This window comes from Tasmannia lanceolata, unplaced genomic scaffold, assembly GCF_043159265.1.
Source record: "Tasmannia lanceolata isolate RefF3 unplaced genomic scaffold, GAP_Taslan_0.1 ptg000018l, whole genome shotgun sequence".
Taxonomy (NCBI): Eukaryota; Viridiplantae; Streptophyta; class Magnoliopsida; order Canellales; family Winteraceae; genus Tasmannia; species Tasmannia lanceolata.
Window position 1 is genome coordinate 61,533,078 of NW_027518695.1, and position 12,961 is coordinate 61,546,038.

At 42.9% G+C, this 12,961-nt stretch overlaps 1 long non-coding RNA gene across 2 annotated transcripts; it reads right to left on the reverse strand.

Annotated features, from left to right (window-relative positions):
- Positions 1-8,345: 8,345 nt before the first annotated feature.
- Positions 8,346-12,126, reverse strand: LOC143852054 (uncharacterized). Of its 2 annotated transcripts, none has more exons than XR_013236637.1 (2): positions 11,819-12,126; positions 8,346-8,785 (listed from the first exon to the last, which is right to left on the reverse strand). It is a non-coding gene; the product is annotated as an uncharacterized LOC143852054 (long non-coding RNA). The 2 variants fall into 2 exon arrangements; XR_013236638.1 differs by having other exon boundaries at positions 8,346-8,845.
- Between the last annotated feature and the right edge of the window lie 835 nt (positions 12,127-12,961).

Below are 12,961 nucleotides of genomic sequence, written 5' to 3' on the forward strand. Positions count from 1 at the left end.
GCCCATGCCTCCCACCCATAATCCAACAGTACATACACCCATAATCCAACTCAAGGTCACACCCCAACTCAAAGCCGCGCCCCACACCCCAACTCAAAGCCATACCCCAACCTAAAGTAGCACCCCGAACCCCAAACCGGAACCCAAGACCCTACCCTTACCCGCACCACGACCCGCAACCTGGACCCACACCCAATACCCTGCCCGGAACCCGACCCCAACTCCCCTCGGCCAACCCATCTCCATTATTTAACCGAACCCACCTCTAAAATCCAATATATGCACCTCCTTCTTAGCAGGCATTACACCTTATCCACTATGCCCAATCACCATCTCACACCACATCACCCTGTGTCATGCCCCACATCCCTTTCCTCAAGCCATATGTACTATGTGCATGCATGAAAACTCAAAAGCAACTATATGTGCTGATCACATTTAATTGTACCTTGGATGCACCTTCCCAAACACGGTGTTCATGTACCATAATCCATCCAATTTTACATACATAAGTAACCAAGCCAAAACCAATGAGGGTCCCCCCCATGCATTTTGTGCACAATTCGCATCACCCGGTCCCAAACCGTTCTAATCCAAACCAATCAGACCAACGGTCCGACCCAACCCAGCCGGATCCAATCGGTCTGACCCTAATCCGAGCCAACCCAAGTTAACCTGAGTTAACCCAAACCTACCGGAGTCAACCTGTACCTGTGGTACCCGATCCCGCGAGAGGGGCGTGGCGTGAGCCGCCGCGCTCTCTTCTCTTTTGGTCTCTCGTATCCACGCGATTGGCGTGTGCATTTTAATGTTGATTTGAATTAATCTTTCCTGTGAACTTGGGATCACTAAGGCAATCCGAATTCCACACGAAAGAGACTGACAGAGTCGCCACCTAGATGTGGGATCTAGGACCCGTAATTAACCAGAAATCTAGACTCGCTACCTGGTTACGAGAATGGAAGGTATGGGGAGTTATCCGCCACATGCACCATTCCTGCCCGATAATCGGTCTTCGATTCCAAAAGCTAACTCTTTTAAATTTATTTTAAATGGCTCATTCAACTCTATGTTAATGTGCGAACTAAGTGACATGCATCCTAGAATCTAATTTCAATGTGAATCCTAGATGTGTATCTTGATTTATTAATTTGTCTGGATTCAATCTAAGTGACAGTTCTCCTAGAATTCTAATTTCATGGAAAATCCTAAGTGATTTGATTAAGCATTTACAAGAAAATTAATATACAAAACACCACAATTTGTTTGTGGTGCCGACTCGCGGGTGGTATGCCATCAGACATCCAAGCTGCCTACGTACCCAAGCCTTACTGGGATCAGAGTCGACGTAGTTCGGTGCACCTAAGCTAAGCTACTTATGCCTAACTCAACTAGGACACCGACCTAGACGGGATTGACTGTTTCAACAGTTTTAGGAGAAGTTATTTAATTCAAGTTGAGGATTTTATTATCTTAAGATTTCATCTAAGATGCTATATGATTCTCATCTAAATGCAAATGGTCCCTTAGACTAATGCAGGTTTGCCTACATCCTAGTTTACTAGGCTTGTCCTAGGGAAAGATTGGGTGACTAGTGTAACTAGACCTATGGCACGGTTGCTATACATAGCAAACGTCCGTGATGAGGCTGGACTCCTAACTCTAGGACTCCCAAAAACCTAAGACTCCCTAAAACTTAGGACACGACACGACACCGGTGTTCCTAAATTGGGCTCTAAGGGTCCTTACGACGGAAACCGTAATCCAACGGTTCCGAGAGACACGAGGTGAATCGATTTCAGTTCTTGAGGTTAGTGAAAAAAGGGATGGAAGAGATGATGAAATAGTGTGAGGGAATGAGAAAGATAGAGAAAGGTGCGACTGAACTTGGGAGTGCCAAATTGCCTACGTACCCCGCGATGGGGATCAAGCCACACGTAGTTCCGCTGGGGAGGTTGCTTGGATTTTGGAAAACAGGTTTGGTATTTGGATCAGGAATCGGGTTTGTATTTGAGCATTGGACTTGAGATTCAAAAACATTGATATAGCAATGGGATTTTGGAATTGGGAATTTGCATCAAAGAATTGAGCATATTGGAATCATCAAGGGTTTGAATTTTCGGAATTCAAAGTGGGCGGGCTTATGAGATTCGGCCAAATGGATTCAGACATGCGACTCGGATTGTGTTGGGATATGACTTGGTTGGATTGGGTTAATGGTTAGGGTCAAGTGAGTCGGGTCTAAGTTAGGAGCAAACCCGAGACTAGCCATGGTCTAACTAGGAGGAAGCAGGGTACAAACCAGGGTGCGGACCAGGGTGCACCAGGGTGCGAACCAGCAGGGAACCAGGGTGCAACCAGCAGGGAAGCAGGGTGCGAACCAGCAGGGGAACCAGGGTGCAACCAGCAGGGAACCTGGGTGCAACCAGCAGCGAACCTGGGTGCAACCAGGGTCTAACCAGAGTGCGAACCAGCAGGGAACCAGGGTGCGAACCAATATCGAACCAGGGTGCGAACCAGTAGGGAACCAGGGTGCAACCAGCAGGGAAGCAGGGTGCGAACCAGTAGGGAACCAGGGTGCGAACCAGTAGGGAACCAGGGTGCAACCAGCAGGGAACCAGGGTGCGAATCAGTAGGGAACCAGGGTGCAACCAGCATCGAACCTGGGTGCAACCAGCAGCGAACCTGGGTGCAACCAGGGTCTAACCAGAGGCTAACCAGGGGGAAAACAGACCCTACATGCTTCCTAACATGGTTTTTCTTTTAAAGTAAAAGATATGCATGAAAACAGACCCTACATAGAATTGAAATAAATGCCTACCTCTTTGGAAACCCACTTTGTGTTTGATTTTTCTTTGATGGTAATTCCTTGAAGATGATTCCTTGCTTGATAATGACTGCTTTTGATATATATCACCCAACGTATAAAATCACCCGATCCGGCAAGGATGGCCGAACCCTTGAAGAGATGAGGGAGAGGGATGAATTTTCTAAGAGAGGGGTTCTTTTTCTTCTTTTCTTTGGATGGTGGGATGAGAGGGTATTTATAGGAGAATGGGATAGGAGGTTAGGTGAGGTTAGGTGAGGTTAGGTAAGGTTAGGTGAGGTTAGGTGGTTAGGTGAGGTTAGGTGAGGTTAGGTGAGGTTTGGATGGTTAGGATGAGAGGAGAGGTTAGGTGAGGTTAGGTGAGGTTTGGATGGTTAGGATGAGAGGAGAGGTTAGGTGGTTTTGGATGGTTAGACCCAGGTCAAGATCTGCCATTGATCTAACGATTTACGGAAATCGGGTCTCGGAATGGAATCAGGGTTCGGGCTATGAAGTGACCCTATCTTATTTTGTCCCGATTGATGATCCGTAAAGTCAGATCAAGATATTAATGACCTAAAACATATATTAGGTTATTGTTGGTTAAAGTAAAGCAAAATGTGGGTGTCTACAGATGCCCCTCTTTGGTAGAGACGACGTAGTCATCGAATACCAAAGTTAAAATGACAGAACCATTTTGCGTAACTTTAATCGACAAAGGAACCCCCTAAACACAATGCAACCTAATATAATGCAAGACCTTAGATGAAATCCTAGAATTGGAATGCAATAAAACAAACCCGCTGCGGCGCCGCTGGCAACGAGAGAAATGGGATACCATTTTCAAATGGATTTTCGGAGGGAAAGGAATATCGCTTTTGAACAGCTTCAGAGGAAATGAGACGTCATTTTCAAATGGTCTCAGAGAGAATAATGGATGACTTTTGAAAGATTCTTAATGAAAATGCAGCATCATTTTTGAATGGGCTTGGGCAAGATAAAATACCGTATTTATACGGATTCCAAGGAAATGAGACATCATAGTTGTATGATGTTCAAAGGGTATAAGAGATCATTGTTGTATGGACTTGAAGAGAATGAAATACCGTATTTGTACGGATTCCAAGGAAATGAGACATCATAGTTGTATGATGTTCAAAGGGGATAAGAGACCATAGTTGTATGGATTCGAAGAGAATGAAATACCGTATTTGTACGGATTCCAAGGAAATGAGACATCATAGTTGTATGATGTTCAAAGGGGATAAGAGACCATAGTTGTATGAACTCGAAGAGAATGAAATACCGTATTTGTACGGATTCCAAGGAAATGAGACATCATAGTTGTATGATGTTCAAAGGGGAAAAGAGACCATAGTTGTATGGACTCGAAGAGAATGAAATACCGTATTTGTACGGATTCCAAGGAAATGAGACATCATAGTTGTATGATGTTCAAAGGGTATAAGAGACCATAGTTGTATGGACTCGAAGAGAATGAAATACCATATTTGTAAGGATTCCAAGAAAATGAGACATCATAGTTGTATGATGTTCAAAGGGGATAAGAGACCATAGTTGTATGGACTCGAAGAGAATGAAATACCGTATTTGTACGGATTCCAAGGAAATGAGACATCATAGTTGTATGATGTTCAAAGAGGATAAGAGACTATAGTTGTATGGACTCGAAGAGAATGAAATACCGTATTTGTACGGATTCCAAGGAAATGAGACATCATAGTTGTATGATGTTCAAAGGGGATAAGAGACCATAGTTGTATGGACTTGAAGAGAATGAAATACCGTATTTGTACGGATTCCAAGGAAATGAGACATCATAGATGTATGATGTTCAAAGAGGATAAGAGATCAAAGTTGTATGGACTCGAAGAGAATGAAATACCGTATTTGTACGGATTCCAAGGAAATGAGACATCATAGTTGTATGATGTTCAAAGAGGATAAGAGACCATAGTTGTATGGACTTGAAGAGAATGAAATACCGTATTTGTACGGATTCCAAGGAAATGAGACATCATAGTTGTATGATGTTCAAAGGGGATAAGAGACCATAGTTGTATGGACTCGAAGAGAATGAAATACCGTATTTGTACGGATTCCAAGGAAATGAGACATCATAGTTGTATGATGTTCAAAGGGTATAAGAGACCATAGTTGTATGGACTCGAAGAGAATGAAATACCGTATTTGTAAGGATTCCAAGGAAATGAGACATCATAGTTGTATGATGTTCAAAGGGGATAAGAGACCATAGTTGTATGGACTCGAAGAGAATGAAATACCGTATTTGTACGGATTCCAAGGAAATGAGACATCATAGATGTATGATGTTCAAAGAGGATAAGAGACCATAGTTGTATGGACTCGAAGAAAAGAGGCACCGTTCACAAACGGGCTCAAGGAGAAGACAAGACCATTCACAAATGGACTCGAGAAATGAGGCACCATTCACAAACGGGCTCAAGGAGGACGATACCATTCACAAATGGATTCGAGAAAAGAGGCGCCATTCACAAATGGGCTCAAGGATAAGACGAGACCATTCACAAATGGATTCGAGAAATGAGGCACCGTTCACAAACGGGCTCAAGGAGAAGACAAGACCATTCACAAATGGCCTCGAGAAAAGAGGCACCGTTCACAAACGGGCTCAAAGAGGACATGAGATTTTTCGTAGGATTGGATTTTTTTTTTTTTTAAGTAAGGATTTGGATTTGCTAAATTTTTTATTTTTGGGAAATGAGGTACCGTCCGTAAACAGGCTCAATGAGAAGACGAGACCATTCACAAATGACCTCGAGAAAAGAGGCACCGTTCACAAACGGGCTCAAAGAGGACATGAGACCATTCACAAATGGACTCAGAGAATGAGAAACCTGTTCACAAACGGGTTCAGGGAGAAGACGAGACCATTCACAAATGGACTCGAGAAATGAGGCACCTTTCACAAAAGGGCTCAAAGAGGACATGAGATTTTTCATGAACTTGAATTTGACGTAAGATTGGATTTGTTTGAATCGGGGATTGGATTTGATGAATTTTGGATTTTTTTTTTTTTTTTTTTGAACTCAATGAAATCGGGGACATTATAGATCGTGCCCAGTAAAGATATTGGAAACCAAGACTTTGACGAATGATGAGACGACCAACCTTATGAACGAAGAACCATTAGTAACAAGAATGGATTAGGAACACTTTTATGAAACTTCAACAAGATTTTTCTCAATGAGACTGTTGGTCTTGTCTTCTGGGGATTTTGATAACTGAAACCTTGAACAAGATACTTGAAATTGGTAATTTAGAACAACGGCTCTCTAACATGGAAAAGCGGGATCTGTTTTTTGACAGGTGCTTAGATGAACATTTCTTGACCAGGATAGTATTTAACTAACCGGAAGGAAATTCTGAATTTTAATGGTTCATCTTTCTGAGAAATTGGCTCAACCACCATTGCATCTGGGGCTCTTCCAAGCTTAAGGTGCCTTCCTGGGGTATGATCTTTTTACGGAAGCTGGGCTTTCTGATGTTTCTACTTCTGAACTCTTCTGAGTTGATCTTCTTTGAAATGTAGCTGTTTGACTAGATTCTCGAACCCTTTCAGGTATAATTGCAGGGAGCTGCCTAGGCCGGGCCTCCTTCACCAAGACAGTTACATCATTTGGACATAGGAACGACGATTGACTCTTTCTAAAGAGAAAACTTAGATGAAAGGCACTACTCAAAGGATTGAGCAGCCCTGAAGGAGTGAACTTAGAATAACAAAGATTGACTGACTATACTGACAAACACAGTGATGCTTCTGACTTAGTTAATATTTTGTTTGGTAAGTCTATCCTTTCGAGGAATAGTTTTTCAATTGGTAAACACTGGACTTTTTCCTTAAAACAGTAATGCCTCAAGGATTTAATTACGCCCCCTAAGATTGCTTAGCTTCAATGCCCCCAGTTTTGAGGATATCACTTGAATTTGCTTGAACTTCAGTTGATCTTCAGTCTTGATACCAGCTGTAGCCTTCTTATAATGATTCTCTTACCGTGACCAAGTCACCTCTTCGGGGTTTTTAACTTGGCGGACCGCGCTAGCCTTAACTTTTGCCTGAACCACCATTCTAGGTTTTCGATCCAGCAGGCTATCCCCTTAGCTTTTGCCTAAGCCGCCCTTTCGGGTTTTCAACTTAGCAGGGGAATGATCTTAAATTTTGCCTAGACCGCCCTTTCAGGTTTTCAGTCTAGCAGATCTTCAAACTCCGTTCGTTTTCTTATTCATCATTTTTTTTTATTGTGTCTCGGGACCTAGCTTATTAGTTCTGAACACCAGAAGGACTTTATAGGTAGGATAGGGCTTTTCAAAGAATGGCTTAAGGTTCAACAAAGATTTCAACCGAACCTGTGAACAGGTTGCCTACATATCCCAAGGTAGGAATCAGGTCGTGTGTAGGTCAAGGCGAATGCCCCTAGTTTGAAGATCAATTGTTTGAAGGTTAATTGATTTTTTTTCTTTTTTCTTTTCTTTCTGGAATAATTAACTTCTCTTCTTTTGGAACTTGTCCCTCTTTTTTTTTCTGGAACGATTGATTTTTCTTTTTTCTTTTTTTTTTTTTTTTTTTTTTTTTTTTGAATCGACCGAACTCGGTTTAACCGAGCTACCTACGTACCCCAGTGTAGGGATCAGGTCTCGCGTAGTTCGGGGGAATGCCCCGAGTTTGATGGGTTTTCAAGAAAATTTGATTCAGGCTCGAAGGGTTTGCAAACCGGTATTCTTTTGACGTTGGGTTCTGATTTTGGGATTTATTCGGCCAAAGGAGGCCTTCCGATGTTCAAATTGGGAATCGATCTAGGTTACTAGGGTCCCTCTGGTACTGATTATTTATTTCTTTTCTCTTTTGTTTTTTGTTTTTTTTTTTACGGAGTTTGACGGCATTTCCAGGTAAGAGATAAAGGATCTTCTTCTTTCAAGATTCTAATATGTGCTTTCGACTTTAATAGAGCGAAACTTGTTCTTTGACATCCTCCATCTATGGATTTGTAACTCTTGATATCTGATGATCACTTTTCAATGCTTGCTCTTGAACTTCTTATCTTGAATTTGTTGGCTTCATGTTATGAATTTGAGAACCAAGGTCATTGATTGGAAATATGAAAGTTGTCTCTACTCTATGCCCCTTGTATAGCATATGTCTCCTCACTTTCTTCCTTTTCTTTGAGCTTTCCATCTATGTCTTGCCCCTGGTATCGGTTGTAGCTTTTCTAGACAATCTTCTTATTCTTGAAATAATTTTATCAATTCTTCACACTCTTTAGAGGGTAATGTATTTTCAATCGGCATTCACTGAATCAAAGTTTCAGTGCCAGTGTTTATCATTTCAATTTCATCTTTGAAAGGTTGGGATTGGCGCTCCTCCTCTCGTTCAAGTAATTGCTGTGACTCAAGTGGAGTTTCGTCAATTTTGTCCTCATTTGAAGAGGGAGTCTTATTTTAAGATCAGAAGCACACTTAAGAACAGACACAAGTGAACTTTTTGGAACTGACTGAAATTTTATTTAAACAAAAGCTATTACATCAGACGACCTATCCTGAACATGCTCAGGATTCACAACTCTAAATAAGAAAGGGAAACAGAAGATAACTTGCCTGGACTAGGCATTGACCTTTAACTGTAAGACCGGACTCAACAATTATACTGACCATGATGACTGACTCAACATAAAATAGTAAGTGACTAAAACTTTAACTGCTGCAACTGTTTGGCGTTGAAGGCTCGGCGAAGGCTGGTTCGTTCTGAACATCATCATGGCTGATACTTTCAATTTTGGACAATGATGACTGATTCGCATAGGGAAATGCCCCTAGCTCAAGGATTCTGAGAGTGAACTCTGAAGGACTTAGCAAAATAATCTTGAAAAAGGTAGCCCCTAGAGGAGGAACAGACCAAGGGTACAAGCAAGATTGGATTATCTGGACCAGACATGATCAGATCATGAGAACGCATAATCGAAAGATTGTGAGATTCTGCATCTGCCAGTTAGGGGATGACATGAAGATACGATCGAATCGTATGACAGAAGAACGAAAGACGCACGATCAAAAGATTAGATGAGATAGCATAAGATTGCTTTCAACGGATAGATCATGAATGACTAATCCTATGAGATCTTTGGAAATGATGGGATTTATATCCTAACTCAAAGGGAATTTTTTTTTTTCACATTTTATCAGTGTTACCTGAAGGCATCAACCTTAATCCTAATCTATCGGAGTGGAGAGAGAATCTCGACTCATGACTTTGTTCGTGTATATAAGGACCGATCGTGACCATTGGAAGATGGACCACGGCCTAATCTAGACACCAATGGGTAGGATATCCTAAACTAGGCTCACACACGTGATGCACATGTGTTCGTATACTACATGCATGTGTGGGTTAATCTAGGGGTAAGGCCAAGAGTTCCCTTAGCGCGAATCCATGTTCGATATACTGTACCAGTGTCCGGCGTATCAGTACGTGAACAAGGGATCCGTTTACGTACCATAAAGGTACTAGGCTAAGGGTGAAATGCTTCTCTAGCACAGAGGCACCAGGTGATGAAATCCCAGTCAACCATGCTAGATAACACTCCGGGTTCCTAAAATAGGATGTGTGTGCACGTGAGATGCATGGTTTAGATGCAAGTGATGTAAGTGTGTGCAATATGTTTGCGCAATCTATGATGCCTTCAGGTTTTGTTAAATTAAGTTTGAGTAAAATGTGATGAGAAAATAAAACAAGACAAACTAATCTAACAAGTATAGAGTTTTTATGAGCCATTTAAAATTAAATTCAAATGAATTATCTTTTGAAGTTTTAATGAAGTTAGGTGATCCCCAGCAGAGTCGCCAAACTGTGGTACCCGATCCCGCGAGAGGGGCGTGGCGTGAGCCGCCGCGCTCTCTTCTCTTTTGGTCTCTCGTATCCACGCGATTGGCGTGTGCATTTTAATGTTGATTTGAATTAATCTTTCCTGTGAACTTGGGATCACTAAGGCAATCCGAATTCCACACGAAAGAGACTGACAGAGTCGCCACCTAGATGTGGGATCTAGGACCCGTAATTAACCAGAAATCTAGACTCGCTACCTGGTTACGAGAATGGAAGGTATGGGGAGTTATCCGCCACATGCACCATTCCTGCCCGATAATCGGTCTTCGATTCCAAAAGCTAACTCTTTTAAATTTATTTTAAATGGCTCATTCAACTCTATGTTAATGTGCGAACTAAGTGACATGCATCCTAGAATCTAATTTCAATGTGAATCCTAGATGTGTATCTTGATTTATTAATTTGTCTGGATTCAATCTAAGTGACAGTTCTCCTAGAATTCTAATTTCATGGAAAATCCTAAGTGATTTGATTAAGCATTTACAAGAAAATTAATATACAAAACACCACAATTTGTTTGTGGTGCCGACTCGCGGGTGGTATGCCATCAGACATCCAAGCTGCCTACGTACCCAAGCCTTACTGGGATCAGAGTCGACGTAGTTCGGTGCACCTAAGCTAAGCTACTTATGCCTAACTCAACTAGGACACCGACCTAGACGGGATTGACTGTTTCAACAGTTTTAGGAGAAGTTATTTAATTCAAGTTGAGGATTTTATTATCTTAAGATTTCATCTAAGATGCTATATGATTCTCATCTAAATGCAAATGGTCCCTTAGACTAATGCAGGTTTGCCTACATCCTAGTTTACTAGGCTTGTCCTAGGGAAAGATTGGGTGACTAGTGTAACTAGACCTATGGCACGGTTGCTATACATAGCAAACGTCCGTGATGAGGCTGGACTCCTAACTCTAGGACTCCCAAAAACCTAAGACTCCCTAAAACTTAGGACACGACACGACACCGGTGTTCCTAAATTGGGCTCTAAGGGTCCTTACGACGGAAACCGTAATCCAACGGTTCCGAGAGACACGAGGTGAATCGATTTCAGTTCTTGAGGTTAGTGAAAAAAGGGATGGAAGAGATGATGAAATAGTGTGAGGGAATGAGAAAGATAGAGAAAGGTGCGACTGAACTTGGGAGTGCCAAATTGCCTACGTACCCCGCGATGGGGATCAAGCCACACGTAGTTCCGCTGGGGAGGTTGCTTGGATTTTGGAAAACAGGTTTGGTATTTGGATCAGGAATCGGGTTTGTATTTGAGCATTGGACTTGAGATTCAAAAACATTGATATAGCAATGGGATTTTGGAATTGGGAATTTGCATCAAAGAATTGAGCATATTGGAATCATCAAGGGTTTGAATTTTCGGAATTCAAAGTGGGCGGGCTTATGAGATTCGGCCAAATGGATTCAGACATGCGACTCGGATTGTGTTGGGATATGACTTGGTTGGATTGGGTTAATGGTTAGGGTCAAGTGAGTCGGGTCTAAGTTAGGAGCAAACCCGAGACTAGCCATGGTCTAACTAGGAGGAAGCAGGGTACAAACCAGGGTGCGGACCAGGGTGCACCAGGGTGCGAACCAGCAGGGAACCAGGGTGCAACCAGCAGGGAAGCAGGGTGCGAACCAGCAGGGGAACCAGGGTGCAACCAGCAGGGAACCTGGGTGCAACCAGCAGCGAACCTGGGTGCAACCAGGGTCTAACCAGAGTGCGAACCAGCAGGGAACCAGGGTGCGAACCAATATCGAACCAGGGTGCGAACCAGTAGGGAACCAGGGTGCAACCAGCAGGGAAGCAGGGTGCGAACCAGTAGGGAACCAGGGTGCGAACCAGTAGGGAACCAGGGTGCAACCAGCAGGGAACCAGGGTGCGAATCAGTAGGGAACCAGGGTGCAACCAGCATCGAACCTGGGTGCAACCAGCAGCGAACCTGGGTGCAACCAGGGTCTAACCAGAGGCTAACCAGGGGGAAAACAGACCCTACATGCTTCCTAACATGGTTTTTCTTTTAAAGTAAAAGATATGCATGAAAACAGACCCTACATAGAATTGAAATAAATGCCTACCTCTTTGGAAACCCACTTTGTGTTTGATTTTTCTTTGATGGTAATTCCTTGAAGATGATTCCTTGCTTGATAATGACTGCTTTTGATATATATCACCCAACGTATAAAATCACCCGATCCGGCAAGGATGGCCGAACCCTTGAAGAGATGAGGGAGAGGGATGAATTTTCTAAGAGAGGGGTTCTTTTTCTTCTTTTCTTTGGATGGTGGGATGAGAGGGTATTTATAGGAGAATGGGATAGGAGGTTAGGTGAGGTTAGGTGAGGTTAGGTAAGGTTAGGTGAGGTTAGGTGGTTAGGTGAGGTTAGGTGAGGTTAGGTGAGGTTTGGATGGTTAGGATGAGAGGAGAGGTTAGGTGAGGTTAGGTGAGGTTTGGATGGTTAGGATGAGAGGAGAGGTTAGGTGGTTTTGGATGGTTAGACCCAGGTCAAGATCTGCCATTGATCTAACGATTTACGGAAATCGGGTCTCGGAATGGAATCAGGGTTCGGGCTATGAAGTGACCCTATCTTATTTTGTCCCGATTGATGATCCGTAAAGTCAGATCAAGATATTAATGACCTAAAACATATATTAGGTTATTGTTGGTTAAAGTAAAGCAAAATGTGGGTGTCTACAGTACCCAACCCAACTTGACCCAACCCAAACCCAAGTCGACCCAATCCGAGTCAATTCCAAAGCCTCGGGTGGCACCCATTTATCTTAATTGAGTTAAATCTAATCGAGTTCTACTCAAATTTGACCCAACCAAGTGAGCCCAACCAAGCAAACTCCGAGTCGCACCCCTCTATGTGAGTCCCATGCCTTTGACCCCATCGAGCTGCATACTTAATCCAAACCCAAGCCCAAACCCAATTGGTCATGTCCCCCAGCCTAATCAATTAGCCGAACAACTTTTGGCCGAATCTTACGGACGATTCCTCTTTCCAAGTTCCCAAAATCCCACTCCCAATCTAAATTCCCCATCCAAGTTTCCACTTCTCAATCCTAGCTTCCAAAGCTAATCCCAAATCTCAGTTATAATTCTCAATCTTAACCACCAAATGGAACTACGTGTGGCTTGATCCCCATCACGGGGTACGTAGGCAACTTGCCCAAGTTCAATCGCACCTTTCTCCATCCTTCTCGTTCCCCTACACCCTT